Here is a 17,133-nt window from a genome sequence, read left to right as displayed (position 1 = left end):
AGTCTAGGTCCACGAAGGGGTAAGTGAGGGGCGAAAGGGTACATGGGCTTCGGCCCGAGTGTCTGTGCGCAAGCAGGGCCGGAAGTTCCAGGGACGGCCGGAAGATCCGGGCGCCGGAAGTTCTGCACGAAGGTCCGGGCAGGGTCCGGGCTATCCAGAGAGTTGGCACACTCTCGGACGGCTTCGGTGCAGCAGGGCCAGAAGCTCCGGGGTGGCCGGAGGTTTTGGTGACCGGAAGTTCCGGGCAGCGGCCGGAAGTTCCGGGCTTTCCAAAAGCTTGGCCAGGCTTCTTCTTCCTTCTCTTCCACGCTTCCCTCGCGGATGGTGTAGGTGATCCTTGGCGCTTGCACTCCTCCTTGTCAACTATGAAGTTCCGACAATACCTATGCATGCACGATGGAGGGTCAAGTAGTATACCATCCTTGAAGGGGTCAAGTGAGCACGTGTAAAGGAGAGGATTCACCTTTATGTATGTGAAGTAGATATCGCATGTGTCACTTGCCGAATGAACTCTTGACATGGTGATGTCCATAGGATGCTCCGCATCATCCCCTCCCCCTTGGGAAAGATCCGACCTCGGATCGAAATCCAAATCACCATGGGAAAGAGATGGCGTCGTCGTGTAGTAGTGGTCGATCACCAAGTTCTCTTCATCTTGAAGCTTGAAATAGGCACTCTGCAATGTCACACTATCTCGTGATTCCTTCAAAAGGAGCAAGGAGAACAAACACTTGGAAACACAAATGCGGTTAGCGTTAGTGCAAAACCAAGCATTCAAGAGGTGATTCACCCAACAAGTGTAGTCATCAAGCATAGCATATGGTGTGACAAAGGATTGTGACATGGCATGTAAGCACATAAATTGAGCGCAAAGAAGGACATCATGGAAACAAGCATGTAAATGTGAGGTAGTGATGCAAATATGTGTAACAAGAGAAGAAGCATCTACCTCAAGTTCATAGCAAGCATTCACAAATTGCTCAATGTAAGTTCGATGGTAGGCATATGAATCATTCACAACACCAAGTAAAATGAAGTGTCGAAACACATGGGTCAAGTGCAAGACAATCCAAGCATAATGTGCATGGGGTGTAGTGAATATAGTGGGGCACTCAACACAATAGATAGAGAAATTGTTCATCATGTGTGAGGCAATCAAGTCAAGCATAGTAATCAAGTCGTGCAAGATAGTAGTGCGAAGATGCAACATACTAGAGTAAATCATGGCAATCATGTCATGAGAGCAAATAATAGGCATAGGCAATGCACATGACATATCGGAAGCACGAACACAAAGCAAGATGAAAGTATCATCATAGGCATGGGGTACAAAGCAAACATAGCAATAGCAGGCAATATCTCCACCAAGCTTGCAAATACACATACAAGTATGAGAATCAATCATCATGTGTAATGCAAAGCATGGGTCACGAATGGATGGCAAAAGCATAGTAATGAGCATAACATGCAAAGTGAACATGGCAAGATGGGCATAGAATATGTAGTGGACAATAACCCATAGCCAAGTGAGGGTCATGTAGAAGAAATGTGCGAAGACTTCGCATGAAGAGAGCGGTGGGAAAGGCAATCCATGGGATCCCAAGTCATCATTGCTCTCTAGAGCTCGTTTTCTCAACTCGTCGGATTGCGAGGTTGACAAGTATTCATGGGTACCTACACAAAAGAGACACAAACGAAACAAGTTGTGCGCGTGGTAAATGTACACATCATCCATCATGATGTGTATGTGCACATGTGAGTTAGCACAAGATAAGCATCGGTCATAGAAATTTGATGCATGGTATAAAAACATGTCATCCATCATGAAAGAATAGTTATTGTGTATGACACGATGGGGATGCAAATTTAGCATACAAGTATATGGCACATCAATATCATGTTTATTCATGGGAAGCATATGGTGCACACAAGTATCGGGATGATGCAATGGATGGGATGAATCAAAGTCTCCTAAAATGTATGAGGAAACTATGGGGGTCTCCTCATGAGCAATATTGGAAACATCATATGGAGAAAATGGACAACATCCAAAACAATGCATGTCCAAACCTAGGTGGGCATGGCATGGCATATGAGAGAAATGATGCAAAGGGAGCATATCAATATCATCACAAGAAAAACAAATGCCAATAACCATGGGCTTGTCATCTATGCCATAAGTGCAAATTGGGTTAATTTGAATGGCATATGCATAGTCACTATGAAGAAATTGCAAATATGACATGTGGTTGATCTCATGCATAGCATATGACAAGTCAAGCGGATTGGCAACCATGATGTGACCGAGAGAATTAGCACAACAAATCCTATGTAACATGACATCAAAACTAATAGACTCCATTCGGCAACCATCGTTCTCATCATAAATGGGTAAGTCATCGCATGGGGAAATCATACTAGCATGAAGCATGTCAATAGGGGGATCAACATCATGCCAACAATCAATGTCATGAATGTCCACTAGTGGGACTAGAGCATCACCTTCACCTATGTTACCTTGCTCATTCCACTCAACTGGTGTAGGTGAGGTGGGAAAGACCAAATGGTGGTCAAGATCATCATTGTGATGGAACCATGTGGGGGGTGCATCATATTCCACCATGGCCATCGTCTTGACCAAAGGTAGGACGAAGTCGTCGAGAAGCGGTGCATCATCATATAAGGGACCTAGCACCAAATGAGAAGACACAATAGAGGTAGAGGTCAATTCATTAGTGTTAAAAGTGGCCTCACATGACCTATCAACTATCTCACTCTCTCTATGTGGTGGTTCTCTCACTCCCTCAAAATAGGTGCACTCAAACTCACATATGGTGGAGTCACTCATCTCACTCAAGAGGTGGGGGTTGTGGCTCTCCTCACATGGGAATAGTCGAAACACATCATATATGGGGCTAGCGGTGAAATCACTCTCACTCTCAATATAGTGGCTAAAGTCACTCAAGTCATCACATGTCGTCGTGGTCGAAGGAAAAATCCCATGCTCAACCATCACGTAGTCGTCGTCGTGGATGAAGGCCGAAGATGGCACAACATCACTCTCGCCGTGGATGAAGGCCGAAGATGGCAGATCATCACTCTTTCCTCCTAAGATGGAAGCATCATCCTTGCTCTCCACCTTGTCGCTCGCCTTCAAAGCTTGGTCCTTGAGGGTCTCCGTAGTCGTACTTGTCGCCGCACCGTCTTGAAAAAGAGTCATGGAGGACTCAGCATCGTCAATGCCACAAAGAGGGATGGCGTCGAACTTGGGAGTAGCATCTTGGAGCTTGTCGGGCTTGTACATCATGGTGGTATTAGCCTCATGCTCGTTCTCATGGAGCTTGGTCGTCGTGAAGTGAGCTTGGGGTAGAGAAACTTTGGCCTTCATGAGTTCTTGTTCTGCCTTGAGAGCACCAATGTAGTTGTCGTCGAGGGACTTGTAGTTCTCGAGGAAGATCGTCTTGGAGATGTCGTTGTGCAATCCCATCATGAAGTGGAACTTCAACGAAATGGGGTCATCCACGCCGACTCATCGCAAGGCAATCTTCATCTCCTTGAAGTACTCGTCGATGGACTTGGATCCTTGGATGGTGTTCTCCAATTGGCGTTGAAGTTGTTCCGTGTAGGTTGGAGGCACAAACTCTCGCCGCAAAGCTCTCTTCGTCTTGGGCCAACTCATGTCGTAGCTCTCCGAAGGTGTGTGAAGCCACCATGTGGATGCGTAGTCGTGGAAGTTCCTTTTGGCGCACTTCACTTGATCTTCGGGAGGGACTTGATGTAGCTTGAGGTAGTCGTCCATCAAACACTCCCACTCGAGATACTCCTCGGGTTCTTTAGTCCCATAGAAAGGAATCGTGTGGTCGATGTCGAAGTCGTAGTAGCTCGTGGAAGTCGCGGACTTGAGCTTGGGGAGCTTTTCTTGAGCGTAGTCTTGAGGTGCTTGTTGGCGAAGATGCCATATATCCGAAGGCAAAGATGCCTTGAAGTCACTTGGCGAAGATGCTAAAGTGGTTGGTGTAGCCGTAGCTCCGTCTTGGTGGTGCTTGTCTCGCGGTCTTCACTTGTGGTCATGAAGTTTGGACTTGGTGTGAAGTAGGGCTTGTTGCGACTTGTAGGTAGGCGCATCTCAAGCATCTTCATGATGATGTTGTCATTGTCGTGCTTGAGCTCGATGTAGACGTTGTTCGTCGTCGTGCACATGTTGCTTGGAGGTGACTTTCCCTTTATGACGAGGTGGATCACAAACACGATGGTGGTCGCCGTGGAGATGTGGATGAGGACGACTTGCGCTTGCATCATTTTTGCGCTCCGAAGACTTGTGACTTGAACGTCGCCGCCTTGAGGATGATGAAGGGGAAGAACGGTTGATTGACAAGGTCCGAATCTCCTCAATCCTTGCATCTTGCTCCTCCTTTTGTGCGGAAAGCTTGTTGTTGATGTAGTTGTACATGCCGTCGTTGTTGTGGAAGACCGGAGATGAAATGCCTTGCCTATCCATCACAAGATTCGAGCCAATATGAGTGGAGAAAGAGAAGAACGACTACCAAATGTACCTTGACCGAAGTTGAAAGTGGATCAATGATCACTCCAATGTGGACAAGGAAATAGCACAATTGGTACCAATTCTTGTCGGTTTCTCGCACCTACACAAGTAAGGCTTATGGTGGAGCTCGGTGAGGATAGTGGCACAAAAATTTGATGTAAAATGTTAGCAAGAGTCAATAATGTTGATAGAGATTCACAAATTCGCAAGTGAAACAAGTAGACCAATAGCAATATATGGCACACGGAAACACACATACGGATAGATAAATGGGGTCGTGCAACCAAGGAATGAGCTCAAAATGTGGAATCCACGAAAAATGCTCTTGTTGCACAACTCTAGAGAGACGCTAGCACGATTGCTCAATAGGCGGATATGACACTTGTGCACAACCTATAGGAGACAAAAATGCAATGACTTCTATCCCAAGTATGCTATGTATATATGGTTCCTGGTGTTATGATCCAAGATGATCTTATATTACAATGTGGTATGATGCTATGGCACTTGCTTACAAGCTCTTTGTTTACTCTTTTTCCTGGCTTAAAAGATTTATTCTCTTTTTTTTGTATGGCCACTTTTGCACAATGCACAAACAAATATAGCTATTGTGTATATGCGGGAACAAACTTGAGGCACACGAGATGATATGATAACAGGATGATACCTATGGTATGGTATGTATGCAATGGGAGGTGTAGCTCGATGATCACTAATGTGCACAAGTAACGTTGCCGGCAATACTCAAATGGCTAGTCTCGATAGGCAAGTGACGCAAAATGGGCTAGGGGTTATCAATGCAATGGCAAGGGAATATATAATGGAGGGATACCATGATACCAAGGTGATATGGAGGTTACCGTCCTTGTCAATGATGAGTGGCGGTGATCTTTATGGAGATACCAAGATGATGGAGACTCGTCCCTAAGTAGCCGAAACACCTTAGGAAATGGAAAAACCGCGAACTCAAAATCTCAAATGTCAAAATGGTGGTAGCGGGATGCGGTGGTGGTGTTGCGGAAGCTGAATGGGATTGCGACAATGCAATGATGGGTTATGCGAGTAGGCAATGCGGAAATGGAGGGTAAGGTTGTGGACTATACACGGTGTCGCAGTTGTAAGCACGGTCCGTAAGTAGCCGAAACACCTTAGGAGATACAACTCACAACACAAACAAAATTGGGTTAAGTTGGGGTGGCGGGAATGTATAGTGGTCAAGTCTATGCGGAAGTTATGGTGGTGGTGGTGGTTGATGAAGAAGTAACCGTCCCTAAGTAGCCTAGACACCTTAGGAGACTCAAATCACTCCTCAAGCAACCACATATGCGATGGGGAACAAAATTGGTTAGGTTGCGGAAGTTTGCGGTGGTGTAGCGGATGATGTGGTGGAAGCCCTAGGAAAAGATGCCAAAATGCACAAAATTTGATGGTCTCAAAAGGTGGTGAAATCAAGGTGAGGTCCCCGGGCATGTCGATAGCTTCAAAACGAGCCAAAGAACACTCAAATCGGAGTTCAGAGCGAAAAGTTGTGACCAAAACGGTGAAAGAGGCTGATGCTGAAATTCTGTGTAATGTTTCGGGTTAGGCCGGAAGTTCTGGGCCTAGGGCCGGAAGTTTCGGGCTCCGGAAGTTCCGGGGGTCGCGGAAAAAGTGCGGGGAGTCTGGGGGTTTTTTTGGGATAAACTTTCTGTTTAGCCCGGAAGTTCCGGGGCTGGGACGGAAGTTCCGGGGGACGGAAGTTCCGGGGGAGTCCGGAAGTTCCGGGGGTCGTGGAATTTCTTCCGGGATGAACCCTAAATTCCAGATCTGAGAATGAGGGCGGGAAACTTCGATTTTCAGGGTCAAAATTGGGAAGATTTCATGGATAGAAATGAGGGAAAAGATGGGGAATGCTACATCCACTTGAGAAACAACGAATCCATGGATCAAAATCAACAAAACATCATCAAAACCAACAAATCACAAAAAAAATTGGGGCTATTTTTGGTGGGGATTTTCGAATATAGGACGAAATCAACAAAATTAGGCTAGCAAACAAAGAGGGGAGGCTCCGAAATCGTGATCAACGCGGCTCATGATACCAAGATGATGTAGGGTAGAACCCTATTGGCCCGATCTTTCACGAAAGGAGCGGATCCCGCGAAGAACGCGAAGAACACGAGGAGGGAAACGAGGGGAAAATCACAAGGGGGACACAAGAGAACACTCAAACCAACAAGTATGATCACACATGTGCTAGATCCTCGAAACACAAAGAGAGATACAAGATTCAAAGTCAACAACGGACGATACAAGAGGTAACCGGTTCTTCTCCGTGAGGAGGTCTTGAATCCACAAAGGGATCTTCTCCGCAAGGAGGTCTTGAATCAGAGGTGGATCTTCTCCGAAGATGGGCTGCGGTCTCTCTCAAGGAGTAGATCCTATATGGATGAGCATAGCTCTATCTCCCAAATGACCTATCAGAACGCTAACCCTAGAAAGGAGGAGTTGGAGGAGTATATATAGTCTAGGTCCACGAAGGGGTAAGTGAGGGGCGAAAGGGTACATGGGCTTCGGCCAGAGTGTCTGCGCGCAGGCAGGGCCGGAAGTTCCTGGGACGGCCAGAAGGTCCGGGCGCCGGAAGTTCCGGGCGAAGGTTCGGGCAGGGTCCGGGCTATCCAGAGAGTTGTCACACTCTCGGACGGCTTCGGTGCAGCAGGGCCGGAAGCTCCGGGATGGCCGGAGGTTCCGGTGGCCGGAAGTTCCGGGCAGCGGCCGGAAGTTCCGGGCTTTCCAGAAGCTTGGCCAGGCTTCTTCTTCCTTCTCTCCCACGCTTCCCTCACGGATGGTGTAGATGATCCTTGGTGCTTGCACTCCTCCTCGTCATCCGTGAAGTTCCGACAATACCTATGCACGCACGATGGAGGGTCAAGTAGTATACCATCCTCGAAGGGGTCAAGTGAGCACGTGTAAAGGAGAGGATTCACCTTTATGTATGTGAAGTAGATGTCGCACGTGTCACTTGCCGAACGAACTCTTGACATGGTGATGTCCATAGGATGCTCCGCATCATAGGGTCTTCCAAAAGTAGCTAAGGAACTTGACGTCGCGGTCCGAGACGATGGTTTTTGGCACACCATGGAGACGCAAAATTTCCCTACAAAAGAGATTAGCAACATGTGAAGCAACGTCTAGCTTGTGGCAAGGAACAAAATGTGCCATTTTTGAGAAACGGTCCACAACGACAAATATAGAATCTTTCCCATTTTGAGTTCTAGGCAAACCAAGGACAAAGTCCATGCTAATGTCTTCCCAAGGTTGGTATGGAATAGGTAAAGGCATATAGAGACCATGAGATTGAGCTTTGGACTTAGCTTTGCGACATGTAGAACACCGGTTGGTGAAACGATTGACATCCCGAAACATCTTAGGCCAAAAGTAGCTCTTCGAGAGCGTGGAGAACGTCTTGTCGCGTCTGAAGTGTCCCATTAAGCCTCCTCCATGAGATTCCTGCAAAAGCAACAAACGATGCAAGGACTCGGGAATGCAAAGTTTGTTAGCTCTCATAAGGTAGCCATCTTTGATGTAATAGCGTTCCCAAGATGTATTCGACAAACACTTACCATAAGGAATGGCAAAAGTTGTATCATGCTCATATAAGTCTTTGATATGATCAAAGCCAATGACATCTAACTCAAGTTGCGTGACAAGCATGCAAATGCGGGAAAGAGCATCCGCTACTATGTTTTCTTTACCCTTGATGTACTTGGTGACATAGGGAAAAGACTCAATAAATTCACTCCATTTAGCATGACGCTTGTTCAACTTAGTTTCTCCCTTAACATACTTGAGAGTCTCATGATCGGTATCAATGATAAACTCATTGGGACGAAGGTAGTAATCCTATTCATGCAAAACGCGGACTAAAGCATATAGCACTTTTTCATAGATGGGATAATTGAGTTGCGCTCCGGAAAGTTTCTCACTAAAGTAAGCTATGGGGCGCTTCTCTTGCGTTAACACACCTCCTATGCCATTACCACTAGCATCACAATGAATTTCAGAAGGCTTGTCGAAGTTGGGTAAAGCAAGCACGGGAGCATGAGTAAGAAAATTCTTAAGCTCATTGAATGCGGTATCTTGGGATGGTCCCCAAATAAACGGCGCTTTCTTCTTGCTCAAAGCATGCAAAGGAGAAGCAATGGTGCTAAAATCCTTCACAAAGCGACGATAGAAACCCGCAAGACCAAGAAAACTACGAACTTGATGCAAGTTGGTTGGTTGTGGCCAAGTGTTAATAGCATTGATCTTGGACTCATCTACATGAACACCCTTAGAAGAGAACACAAAACCCAAGAAAACGAGCTTATCAACACCAAAAAGGCATTTCTCCATATTAGCATAGAGACGCTCTTTCCTAAGAGTTTGCAAAATGGTGCGGACATGGGTAACATGCTCTTGGATAGATTTGCTAAACACAAGAATGTCATCGAAGTAAACCACAAGAAATATACGAATGTAAGGGTGAAAGACATGATTCGTAAGGCGCATAAAAGTGCCCGGTGCTTCCGAGAGACCCATAGGCATGACTAACCACTCATACAAACCAAACTTGGTTTTGAAGGCAGTTTTCCATTCATCACCCTCTTGTATGCGGATTTGATAGTAACCACTTTTAAGATCAATTTTAGAAAATATAGTGGCACCGCTAAGCTCATCAAGCATATCATGTAGGCATGGAATGGGGTACCTATAGAGAACGGTGATAGCATTGATAGGTCTACAATCGGAGCACATGCGAAAGGTACCATCACGTTTTGGCACAAGAATGACCGGTGTGGCACAAGGGCTCAAACTTTCACGCACATGTCCATGGTCTATGAGATGCTTTACTTACCTTTGAATTTCTTTGGTTTCTTCGGGGTTGACGCGGTAGGGAGCTTTGTTTGGAAGTGGCGCTCCGGGGATGAGGTCGATGCGGTGCTCAATGCCTCGAAGTGGAGGTAGTCCCGGAGGTAGCTCATCGGGGAAACATCTTGAAATTCCTGCAAAGAGAAGACAACACTAGAGGAAGAGTGTGAGAAGTGTTAGTTTGTGGTGCATTGTCCTTGCACACGAGGACGTAGTTTAGGACACTAGATGGGTTCTCACACACTTCTCTCATCTCACGTTTGTTGGCAAATAGAACTAGGTTCTTGTTTTGGCTCATCGTGGAGGCACTCGAATTTGGCTTGTGGCGCTCACTCTCTTTTTGGTGGCTCGCTCTCTCACTATGATCTCCACGATGGGTGGTATGCTTGTCGGCGATCACTTGACTTGGCAACATTGGACGGAGGACGTACTCCTTGCCCTTCATCTTGAAGATGTAGTGGTTCGATCGGCCATTGTGGACGACTCCTCTATCGAATTTCCATGGCCGTCCAAGGAGAAGATGGCAAACGGTCATTGGGATGACGTCGCATTCCAAGGTGTCTTCGTAGGGGCCGATTTTGAAGGAGACTTGTACTCGGTGCTCGACTTGGATAGTGCCGGAGTCACTAAGCCATTGCACTTTGTATGGATGTGGATGCTTCGTCTTGGGCAAATGGATCTTGGAGCAAAGTTCTTCACTTGCGAGATTGTGACAACTCCCTCCATCGATGATGACCTTGACGGATCGTCCATTGATGCCGGCCTTGGTGTGCAATATGGTGCATCTTTGGTCTTCATCTTGGTGATGTTGGAGAGTCAAGACTTTGGAGACAACAAGTGCGGGGCTTGACTCTTCATCACAAAAGACTTGTTCTTCTTCACTGTTCACTTGGCGGTGCATGGCGACTTGCTCAAGGGCTTTCATTTCTCCTTCTCTCATGGAATCATAAGTGCCATCATCGTTGAAGATCATGGTGCGCTTGTTGGTGCACTCATAGGACTTGTGGCCTCGGCCTACGCAAGTGAAACACTTGAGGGAGCTCGTCTTGATGGTCTCATCGGTAGGGGTTGATGATGATGAAGCTCTCGGCTTGAAGTTGCTTGTAGTAGGCGAAGCTTTCTTGGAAGTCGACTTGTCGATGTTGGAAGTAGATGGTCTTGTAGTCGGTGTTGGAGTCGTTGAAGCTTGGTTATTGGAGAAGCCGTAGCACTTGGATGAGAACTTGGCATACTTGAAATCATCTTGCACTTGGTGTTCCACTTTGGTAGCTTGGTGCACGAGCTCGATGAGATTTGAGTATGGTTGGAAGTCGGCGATCTTCTTGATAGGATGATTGAGTCCACTCAAGAAACGTGCCATAGTTTGCTCATCATCTTCCGTCACATTGGCTCTTATCATTGCAATCTCCATCTCTTTGTAGTATTCTTCAATGCTCTTGGTTCCTTGCTTGAGTTGTTGGAGTTCCTTCATTTGTGCCCAAGTAGTGATGGGTGGATCACCTCTTTCCTCGCGGCTCTCAATGACTTGTTCCCACCAAATGAGGACGTAGTCTTGGAACTCAAGGGATGCCATCGCGATCTTCTTCTCTTCTTCATAATTGTGCAAACGAAAGATCTTGTCGACTTTCAATGCCCATGAAAGGTATTCTTCGGGATCGTTGCTTCTGTTGAAATTGGGCATGGTGAACTTGAGCTTGCCGTAGCGTTGCTCTTCATTGTGTTCGGGTCGGGGATGATGACGCCCATGTTGAAGATGATTGTCCAACTCGTGGTGCTCTTGATGCTGAGGGTTGTCAACCTCGTGTTGATCTTCTCGCGGAGGATTCCCATTGTTTTCATGCTCTTGATGAACTTGATGGTCTTGGCGAGCTTGTGGCGGAACGCGTCGAGCTCGAGGTGGCACTAGATGATGCGTGCAAGCTTGAAATCGTCGCTCGTGAATTTCTTCGCGAAGTGCTTCCTCTTCTTCATGGGCTTGTCGGCCTCGGTCGGCAACGGCTTGACTCACATCGCGTAGAGCTTGTTGCACCTCAAGTGCTTGAGCATCACGGAGTTGTTGTGCTTGACGTTGAACCTTGGCATCATCTGCATTTTGGTGTAGACGCGCGCGTTCTTCCTCTTCATGTTGGCATTGTTGTTGTCGTTCACGAGCCAGCGCAAAGCCTTCGTCGGCTTGACGTTGTCGGCACTCTTGAGAGTCGGTATCCTGAAGCGGATTGAGGTTTGCTTGACGGTCGGTGCACGCGGCTCGACAAAGAGTGTTCGATGTCAGTGTACTTGAGTCGGAATAGCGACTTGAACGGCTCCTTCTTGAAGTGGAAGAAAAGCGGTTGAGCAACAAAGCGCGAATCTCGTCCACCCTTGCGTCATTCTCTTGCTTGTGATCGTCGAGCTTGTGGTCAAACTAGTCCCTTGTACGTTGCTTGGAAAGTCGCAAGTCAGCGGCAAGGTTGTCAATGCGTTCACTCATAGCTTGTTGCTCTTGATGCAAAGCACGTTGTGCACCAAAGAGATGACTCTTGGTGACGAAGGAGTTCATGTCGTCGTCTTGCTCCATGAAGAGTGGGTTGCTAGAAGTACTTGGCCTATCCATCATTCCAAGACAAATGTGAGTCGTAGAAAGAGAGGAACGAGTACCAAATGTACCTTGACCGAAGTTGAAAGTGGATTGAGGATCACTCCAATGTAGGACAAGGAAATAGCACAATTGGTATGAGTTCTTGTCGGTTTCTCACACCTACACAAGTAAAAGCTTTTGGTGGAGCTTGGTTAGGATGGTGGCACAAAATTTGATGCAATTGTAAGTGAGCTTCAATAATGTTGGAAAAGATTCGCAAAATGCAATGTAACAAGTAAACCAAGCATATAAGGTACACAGAAACACACACGCAAAAAGATAAGTGGGGTTGTGCAACCAAGTGTGAGCCAAAATGTGGAATCCACAAAAATGCTCCTGTTGCACAACACTAGAGAGACACTAGCACGATTGCACGATAGGCGGATACAAGAACTTGTGCACAACCTACTTAGCAAAAATGCAACGACTTCTATCCCAAATATGTTTTATGCAAGGTGTTGCTATGATATGATCCAAGATGATCGATTATGACAATCTTAATGTTGTATGATGCTATGGTTCTTGCTTAAAAGCTCTTTGCTTATCTTTCCTCTTTGCTTAAAAGCTTGGTTGGCTCTTTCATCTTTGAGCTCTTTTCTCATGCAATGCTTGACGAACCAAGATAGCAAGTGTGTATGCGATGACAACTTTGTGACACAAGAGATGATACCAATATAGGCAACAATGATGTATGTATGCTATGGGAAGTATGATCACTAATGTGCACAAGTCTCGTTGCCAGCAATACTCAATGGCTAGTCTCGATGGGTAAGCAACGCAAAGGAGTAAGGCTATGACGGCTATCAATGTAGTGGCAAGAGTGATATGTCCAATACCAATATGAGGTTACCGGTCTTGCTTCCGGTATGGTGTCAAAATGGTGGCACGAATACCAAGTCGTAGTCGAGGTGGTCGTTGTTGATGACGCGTCCGTGGTGAAGATTAGCGGCGGTGATGTTGATGTTGAACCGTACCTAGATAGCCGAAACACAAAAGGATACGGTACTGGAACTCAATTCTCAAACCTCAAAGTGGCAATTGTGTCGGAGAGCAAAACGGTCCAAAGATGGTGAGTTATGCGGAAGTGGTGGAGTTATGCGGAAGTATATATGCTATATGGTGAGCACCGGAACAAAAGTTGGTGGAATTTGGGCGGAGTTGTGGAAGTAGTGCGAACTTTCTGTCGAAGCCGGAAGTTCCGGGCAAGACGGAGGGTCCGGGGTCCGGAGGTTCCGGGGAAGGCCGGAAGGTCCAGGGGCCGGAATGTCCGGGCTGGACAGGAAGTTCCGGTGGTCGGGATTCTGCCAAGAACAGAGACTTGGAGAACATGGATTCGGGCGGAAAAACTTGGGGAAAAGCCCAAATCCGAAGGGGAAAAAGAAGAAATTGGAGGACAAGAAGGGTGGGGAGGCTAGATCTACGAGCCACACACAAAATTCACGGATCAAAACCAACAAAATCTCAACACACGAACAAATCACAAAAAAAAATTGGGGCTATTTTTGGTGGGGATTTTCGGATTAGGACGAAGAACAACAAAATTAGGCTAGAAACAGAACGGGGAGGCTCTGAAATCGTGATCAACCTTGCTCTAGATACCAGGATTATGTAGGGTAGAACCCTAATCGCTCGATCTTTCATTAAAGGAGCGGATCCCGCGAAGAACACAAGGAACACGAGGGGGGAACGAGGGAAACACAAGGGGAAACACAAGAGAATCACTCAACCAACAAGAACAAGTTACACATGCGCTAGATCCTCGAATACATAGAATGATACACGAATCCACAGACAACTAAGGACGATACAAAAGGGTAGCCGGTTCTTCTCCATGAGGAGGTCTTGAATCCACGGGGGTATCTTCTTCGCGAGGAGGTCTTGAATCCAAGTGGATCTTCTCCGAAGAGGGGCCACGGTCTCTCTCGTGGAGTAGATCTGGATGGATGAGAGAAGCTCTATCTCTATGTATGAGCTAAACCAACGCTAGCCCTAGAAAGTTGTACGGGATAGAGTATATATAGTCTAGGTGACGAAAGGGTACACGGGCCTCGGCCCAAGTGGCTGCACGCAGGCAGGGCCGGAAATTCTGGGCTAGGCCAGAAGTTCCGGGCGCCGGAGGTTCCGGGGAGGGTCCGGCCTAACCAGAGAGTTGGCGCGGAGGAGATGTGCTGGCATCCGGGGGCCGGAAGGTCTGGGCCGGCCGGAGGTTTCAGGCGCCGGAAGGTCCGGGACGGGGTCCGGGCTAACCCGAGAGTTGGCACACCTGGGCTGGTCGAAGTCATCGGTGGCCGGAAGCTCCGAGTCGGCCGGAAGGTCCGGGGGCCGGAAGTTCCGGGCTCTGGCCGGAAGTTCCAGGCTGTCCAGAGTGTTGACGCTTGTCTCTTCTTCTACAGTCCTCGGCTCCGAGTCTTGAGCGTTGTACCTGATGACACATAGTATCTTGGACTTGGGCAGTAGCCATGTCTCACTTGAAGAGGGAGAAAACTCAAGTAGGAGTGATGTCACCTCGGATTGAATAGCACGTGCCCTAGCCCTTGTCATTGGTCCACTTGGAGCTTGGATAGTTGAGGTGGCGTCCATGGGGATGGACATGGGATGCTCCGCATCACCAATAACCCTCCACTTCCGCATTGCCTACTCGCATAACCCATCATTGCATTGCCGCAATCCCATTGAGCTTCCGCAACACCACCACCGCATCCCGCTACCACCATTTTGACATTTGAGGTTTTGAGTTCGCGGTTTTATTTCCGTTTCCTAAGGTGTTTTGGCTACTTAGGGATGAGTCTCCATCATCTTGGTATCTCCATCAAGATCACCGCCACTCATCATCGACAAGGACGGTAACCTCCATATCATCTTGGTATCGTGGTATCCCTCCATTGTATATTCCCTTGCCATTGCATTGATAACCCCTAGCCCATTTTGCGTCACTTGCCTATCGAGACTAGCCATTTGAGTATTGCCGGCAACGTTACTTGTGCACATTAGTGATCATCGAGCTACACCTCCCATTGCATACATACCATACAATAGGTATCATCTTTCTATCATATCATCTCGTGTGCCTCAAGTTTGTTCCCGCATATACACAATAGCTATATCGGTTTGTGCATTGTGCAAAAGTGGCCATACAAAAAAAGAGAATAAAGCTTTTAAGCGAAGAAAAAGAGTGAACAAAGATCTTGTAAGCAGGTGCCATAGCATCATACCACATTGTCGTATAAGATCATCTTGGATCATAACACTGGGAACCATATATACATAGCATACTTGGGATAGAAGTCGTTGCATTTTTGTCTCCTATAGGTTGTGCACAAGTGTCGTATCCGCCTATTGAGCAATCGTTCTAGTGTCTCTCTAGAGTTGTGCAACAAGAGCATTTTCTGTGGATTCCACATTTTGAGCTTATTCCTTGGTTGCACGGCCCCATTTATCTATCCGTGTGTGTGTTTCCGTGTGCCATATATTGCTATTGGTCTACTTGTTTCACTTGCGAATTTGTGAATCTCTTTCAACATTATTGACTCTTGCTAACATTTTTCATAAAAGTTTTTGTGCCACTATCCTCACCGAGCTCCACCATAAGACTTATTTGTGTAGGTGTGAGAAACCGACAAGAATTGGTACCAATTGTGCTATTTCCATGTCCACGTTGGAGTGATTATTGATCCACTTTCAACTTCGGTCAAGGTACATTTGGTATTCGTTCTTCTCTTTCTCCACTCATATTGGCTTGAATCTTGTGATGGATAGGCAAGGCATTTCATCTCCGGTCTTCCACAACAACGACGGCGTGAACAACTACATCACCAAAGCGTCAATCTTCGATCTACAACGACAAATGCAAGGCACACAATCAAGATTGCGAGAGCGCATCGAGAACCTATCCATTGACATTCGCCACTCCGAAGCGAGGAAAAGGGACTATATCGACAACAAGCTTTCCACACAAAAGGAGGAGCAAGATGCAAGAATGGTGGAGATTTGAGCCTTGATCAAGTCTACTTCCCCTTCGTCATCTTCAAGGCGGCGACAAGCACATCGATCCTCTTCGGAGTGCCCAAGCGACACAAGCGCAAGTCGTCCACGTCCATAACTCCATGGTGACCACCATCACGTTCGTGATCCATCTCGTCATGAAGGGCATGTCACCTCCAAGCAACATGTGCACGACGACGATGAAAGACATCTACTACGAGCTCAAGTGCGACAACGCCACCATCAACATGAAGATGCTCGAGATGCACCTACCTACAAGTCCCAACAAGCCCTACTTCACGCCAAGTCCAAACTTCATGACCACAAGAGAAGACCGCGAGACAAGCACCACCAAGAGCACGCTACGGCTACAACAACCACTTCGACATCTTCACCAAGTGCTATCAAGGCATCTTCGCCTTTGGACGTACGACATCTTCACCTACTTCCCACGAGTACGCCTACATTAACTTCATCAAGTCCAAGGCGACCACCTACAAGTGAGGGCGACACTTCGATCTTCGGAAGCCCCTCAAGGAAGATGGCCGAGCATGGGAATTTCCCTTCGGTCATGGAGACGACGTATGAGGTGCCACATCATATGGACCTCCTACAACAAGACGACGGCAAGAAGGTCGACCTAGGGCCATCCCCTTCGACCACCGCGACGAGCACGAACCTCTTCAACAACATGAAGACGGCACCCATATTGGACTCATACTCCGAGTCAAGCTACGACACCGCTCATGAGACCTTATCTTTGGTCTTCGTGGAGAGTGATGATGTGCCATCTTCGGCCTTCATCCACGGCTACGAACATGACATGATTGAGCATGGAGACATTTGCACCAACATCTCTCCGACAACGACATATGACGAGATGCCACAATTGCCATGTGAGGAGAGCCACCACCACATGAGTGACATGAGTGAATCCACCACACGTGACATTGAGAGCATTTCCTATGAGAGGATGAGTGTGACCACCACTAGCCCCACACTTGAGAGAATGCCACACATCCTATGTGAGGTTGAGAGCCATTTGAGTGACTCCACCAACCATATGAGTGAGAGCATCCGAGAGGGAGTGAGTGAGCCACAA

The sequence above is a fragment of the Triticum urartu genome, chromosome 1 (assembly GCF_003073215.2).
Source record: "Triticum urartu cultivar G1812 chromosome 1, Tu2.1, whole genome shotgun sequence".
In the NCBI taxonomy this organism is placed as follows: Eukaryota; Viridiplantae; Streptophyta; class Magnoliopsida; order Poales; family Poaceae; genus Triticum; species Triticum urartu.
The sequence above is the reverse complement of the archived record's forward strand: the minus strand, read 5'-3'. Positions refer to the sequence as shown.